A 6,068-nucleotide genomic window follows, 5' to 3' on the forward strand; every position below is an offset into this window, starting at 1 on the left:
ATCGTCCCTGCATCAGCCCAGAAATGATATAGAGCAGAGAAGTAATGGAAGGGGGAAAATTGAAGTCAACCATCCCCTTCCCATCCTGGAAAGAGAATGCAGGGCAGGCCATCGGAATCTAATTTGCTGGCCCGAAGTAAAAAGTGGCATTAATACTAGAGGCATGAACACTGTACTTCCAAAGGGTTCCATTTGATTTTTTAAATAACTTGTTGGTAACTTTTAAAAGAGAATAATTATAATGTGATTAACAATTGGAGACTTTGTAACAAACACTCAGTTTTACTTCATTCTCTCGCCTACCCCTTATCTAACAACCCTTTATTAAAAATTAAAGTAGGCAGCCGGGAGTAGTGGCTCACGCCTGTAATCCCAGCAATTTGGGAAGCCAAAGTGGGTGAATCACTTGAAGTCAGGAGTTCAAGACCAGCCTAGCCAACATGGTGAAACCCCCATTTCTACTAAAAATACAAAAATTAGCTGGGCGTGGTGGTGCACACCTGTAGTCCCAGCTACTTGGGAGGCTGAGGTAGGATAACTGCTTGAACACAGGAGTCAGAGGTTGCAGTGAGCTGAGATTGTTCCATAGAACTCCAGCCTGGGAGCCTGGGTGACAGAGCAAGACTCCATCTCAAAAACAAACAAACAAACTAAAGTAGCCAAGGCCAGGCATGGTGGCTCACACCTGTAATCCTAGCACTTTGGGAGGCCAAGGCAGGAGGATTGCTTGAGCTCAAGAGTTTGAGACCAGCCTGGGAAACATAGTGAGACCCTGTCTCTACAAAAAATACAAAAATTAGCCATGTGTGGTGGTGGGTACCTGTAATCCCAGCTCCTTTGGAGGCTGAGGTGGGAGGATCACTTGAGCCTGGGAGGCAGAGTTGCAGTGAGCTGAGACTGTGCCACTATACTCCAGCCTGGGTGGCAGAGTGAGACCCTATCTTGAAAAAAAACTTTTTTTTTTTTTTTAAGTAGCCAGCCTGGGCAACGTGGTGAGATCCTATCTCTATAAATAAATAAATAGCAGCTGGGTGTGGTGTAGCCTGCAGTTCTAGCTACTAGGGAGGCTGAGGTAGGAGGATCTCTTGAACCTGGAAGGTTGAAACTGCAGTGAACTATAGTGAACTATGATTGCACCACTGCACTCTAGCCTGGGCGACAGAGCAAGACCTTGTCTGTAAAAAATAAGGTACGTACTTTAATCCCCTCCCTACCCCCATTTTACTGTGGAGAATCTCGGTTTGGCGAGGTTAAATGACACAGCAGTGGTAGAACAGGAATTCCAACCCAAGTCTTTCTGGCACAGTCCATAGTAGACAGAAGTCTGAGTTTTTTAAACCCAGATCTCTTCAGCACCAACCAAGCAGCTTTGGGATTGTCAGTAAACCTCTTTGAGCCCATTTTCTCAAGGAAAAGCAAAGATGATCAGATTCTTTGCCTCAAGTACCTTTCTGATTGTTAAATATGACAGCACTTATGAAGGCCTTTACGAACTATCTCAGACCTTTCTGGTACACTCTGGAAGCAGGCAGGGACAGTATGTCACCTAACAGTCATTCAATAGATATCTGTCCAATGCATGAAGTTCTGATGTTTGAATCTTCAAAAGTGCGTTGTTATCATTCGATCAGATGCCTCTGTTTTATTTCTCATGGCTCAAAAGGTCAGTTCTTTTAAGATGGAGGAGGCAATAGTCACTTTTTAAAATGTCACTTTGACTGAGTGCTGTCAAGTAATTTTCCTTGGCATATCTTTTTTTGTGACGGGCTGTTTAATGGGAGTTTCCATGAATTCATGAAACAAGACGGCCAAGGGGAAATTTCTCTCTTACAGTCTTTTTTTGCTGTTGGCCTAAAAATAAAGCCCCAAAGTGGCTGGGCACGCCTGTAATCCCAGCACTTTGAGAGGCTGCAGTGGAAGGATCGCTTGAGCCCAGGAGTTCGAGACCAGCTTAGGCAACATAGCAAGATCCCTGTCTCTATAAAATAATAATAATAATAATTAGTTGGACACGACGGTGTGTGTCTGTAGTCCCAACTAGAGAGTGAAGTACGAGGATTGTTTGAGCCCCGGAGTTTGAGGCTGCAGTGAACTGTGATCATACCAGTGCACTCCAGCCTGGGCAACAGAGCAAGACCCTGTCTCAACAAAACAAAACAAAACAAAACAAAACAAAACCATGAAGTATGATCCCCTCCAATTTTTAGGAACATTGAAGATTGAGTCTGAGTGTGTTTTACTCCTGCATGTTCCTCAAGATTTAATATTTTTTGGCCGGGCACAGTGGCTTACACCTGTAATCCCAGCAGTTTGGGAGGCCATGGTGGGTGCAACACTTGAGGTCAGGAGTTCGAGACCAGCCTGGCCAATATGGTAAAACCCTGTCACTACTAAAAATACAAAAATTAGCCCGGTGTGGTGGTGCACGCCTGTAGTCCCAGCTACTCGGGAGGCTGAGACAGGAGAATTGCTTGAACCTGGGAGGTGGAGGTTGCAGTGGGCCAAGATCACACCATTGCACTCCAGCCTGGGCTACAGAGAGAGGCTCCATCTCAAAAAAAAGAAGAAGATTTAAAAATTTTAAAGCATTATCAGCCCAAGCATATAGAGACAACTAGATCTGGCCCAAGAGCTGTGAATAAAGGAACATCGTTCGTGACCACAAGCACGACCACGCTCCAACTCTTGCACGAAAGTACTTTGTTTCACCCATGATGGCCCCCATGATGAACCTCACAGTTCTCCCGACACTAGATGGCATTGCACAGTAACCTGCAATGGTCTTTCCTTCATCATCAATTTCCAACTCTGATATCACGATTTGGTGGGTGACATTCCTGATAAGAGTATGTCTATCAGGAAGGGTCCTAAAACTCTCAATAAAAGTAGTTCTACAGGTTTCTAAAAAATGAAACACACCGGGCATGGGCATGGTCACTCACGCCTGTAATTCTAGCACTTTGGGAGGCTGAGGTGGATCTCCTGAGGTCAGGAGTTTGAGACCAGCCTGGCCAACATGGCGCAACCCCATCTCTACTAAAAGTACAAAAATTAGCCGGGCACGGTGGTGGGCGCCTGTAATCCCAGCTACTCGGGAGGCTGAGGTGGGAGAATTGCTTGAACCTGGGAGGCAGAGGTTGCAGTGAGCCAAGATCATGCCATTGCACTCCAGCCTGGGCAACAAGAGTGAGACACCGTCTCAATAAAAACAAACAAACAAACAAAAACAAAAACAAACACACTCTTACCATATAATCCAGAAAATTCTTCTTAGGATTTGCCCAAAAGAGTTGAAAACTTTTGTCTATACAAAAACCTGCACGCACATGAAGTTTATAACGGCTTTACTCAGTATCGCCAAAAGTTGGAAGCAGCCAAGACGTCCCTCAGTAGGTGAATGGATAAATAACAATGGAATGTTATTCAGCGCTAAAAAGAAATGAGCTATCAAGGCAAGAAAAGATGAATGAAAATTACAGCTGGGCATTGTGGCTGACGCCTGTAATCCCAGCACTTTGGGAGGCCAAGGCAGGCAGATCAGCTGAGGTGAGGAGTTTGAGACCAGCCTGGCCAACATGGTGAAACCCTGTCTCTACTAAAAATACAAAAATTAACCAGGTGTGGTGGTGGGCACCTGTAATCCCAATTACTTGGGGGGCTGAGGCAGGAGAAACACTTGAATGAGGGAGGTGGAGGTTACCATGAGCCGAGATCATACCACTGCACTCCAGCCTGGGTGACAGAGCGAGACTCTGTCTTAAAAAAAAAAAAAAAAAAGACATGAAGAAAACTTAAATGCCTGTTGCTAAGGGAAAGATGTCAATCTGAAAAAGCCACATACTGTATGATTCCAACTATACGACATTCTGGAAAAGACAGGAATAAGTGGAGTAGAGAGGATTTTCTTAGGGCAGTGACATTCCTCTGTATGATACTAAAATGGTGAATACATGTCATTAGACATCTGTCCAAAACCACGGAATGTGCAGACAGTCCTCAACTTACAATGGTTAAACTTACGATTTTTCAACTTTATGAAGGTGGGAAAATGGGGCATTCAGTAGAAACCGTACTTTGAATACCTACAAAACCATGTTTTTTCACTTTCAATACAGTATTCAATAAATTACATGGTCAACACTTTATTATAAAATGGAATTTGTGTTAGATAATTTTGCCCAACTGTAGGCTAATCTAAGTGACCTGAACACATGTTAAGTAGGCTTGGCTAAGCTATGATGCTCGGTAGGTGAGGTGTATTAAATGCTTTTTGGGCTGGGCATGGTGGCTCACATCTGTAATCCCAGTACTTTGTGAGGCTAAGATGGGCAGATCACTTGAACTCAGGAGTTCGAGACCAGCCTGGGCCACATAGTGAGATCTCATCCCTACAAAAAATACAAAAATTCACCAGGTGTGGTAGCATGTGCCTATAGTCTCAGCTACTCAGGAGGCTGAGGCGGAAGGATCGCTTGAGTCTGGGAGGCGGAGGTTGCAGGGAGAACATCGCGCAACTGCACTGCAGCCCGGGTGCTAGAGACCTTACCCAATCAATCAATGAATCAATGAACTTTGACTTATTTTCAACTTGATAGTGTTATTGAGACGCAACCCCATGAGTCAAAGAGCATCTGTACAACACCAAGAGTGAACCCTAATGTAACTATGGACTTTTTGTGATGATGATGTGTCAAAATAGGTTCACCCATTGGAATGAATACATGTGCCACTCGATGCGGGATCTTGACAGTGGGAGAAGCTAGACATGCATGGGTGCAAGGGGCAGACAGGAGTTCTGTGCTTCCAGTCAATCTAGCCATGAACCTAAAACTGCTCTGAAAAACAAAAGTCTACTTTTTTTTCAGACAAGAGTCTCAGTCACCCAGGTTGGAGTGCAATGGCGTGATCTCGGCTCACTGCAACCTCGGCCTCCTGGGTTCAAGCGATTCTCCTGCCTCAGCCTCCCCAGTAGCTGGGATTACAGGTGCACGCCACCACGCCTGGCTAAATTTGTTATTTTTAGTAGAGATAGGGTTTTGCCATGTTGGTCAGTTTGAACTCCAGACCTCAGGTGATACGCCTGCCTTCGCCTTCCAAAGTGCTGGGATTACAGGCGTGAGCCACCGCGACCAGCCTAAAGGTAACTGTTTTTGAGACGGAATTTCGCTCTTGTTGCCCAGGCTGGAGTGCAATGGCGCGATCTTGGCTCACTGCAACCCCTGCCTCCAGGGTTCAAGTGATTCTCCTGTCTCAGCCTCCCTAGTAGCTGGGATTACAGGCGCCCACCACCACACCCAGATAATTCTTTGATTTTTAGTAGAGACGGGGTTTCATCATATTGGTCAGGCTGGTCTCAAACTCCTGACCTCAGGTGATCCGCCCGCTTCGGCCTCCCAAAGTGCTGGGATTACAGGCGTGAGCCACTGCGCCCGGCCAGTAGTTTTATTTCACTTCTATTTTTAAAAGATTGCTGAATACCACGCAATCCTCGAATCGTGGTTGTTACCAAAAAATCAAGTACCAAGTGGCTGGGAAGCATTGTCCCAAATGCCTTTAAAGGCATATTCTCACAAATGTTCATCTTTCATGTACACTTGGTTTTAAAAGAACACATCAAATTCTACATAATCATAAAGGTATGTGACTGATATACAAATGTGTTCTTGCACATCATTATAAGGCTATTAGTTTGTTCTATGCAAGCATATATGCTAAGCTTAAATTTATCTCCTTCAAAAGCCACCTCTGCTCCTGCTATGAGGTTTTAGATCACCCAAGTCGTATACTTCCTAAATCCCTCTTCAGTTCCCATTCCCAACCTGTTTTTGTGTAAATCCAAGTTTTCTCCTAAAACTTCTCTAGCAACTCTAGAAGGTAACTTCTCCCAACAATTCCAAGAAACCCACGAGTAAGGTACTTAATATAACACATTTGTAAGAAGAGTTGGCTTGTCCTCTGCGCTTTTTCTTCCTTCCTATAAACATGTGCAGACGGCAGGAAAGTCCCCCGGCCCCCACCCCTCAATGGCGAAGCTTCTGAAAATCCCAACGGACAGCCTGGCAGCCATC

Source organism: Macaca fascicularis, chromosome 20 (assembly GCF_037993035.2).
Source record: "Macaca fascicularis isolate 582-1 chromosome 20, T2T-MFA8v1.1".
Lineage (NCBI taxonomy): Eukaryota > Metazoa > Chordata > Mammalia > Primates > Cercopithecidae > Macaca > Macaca fascicularis.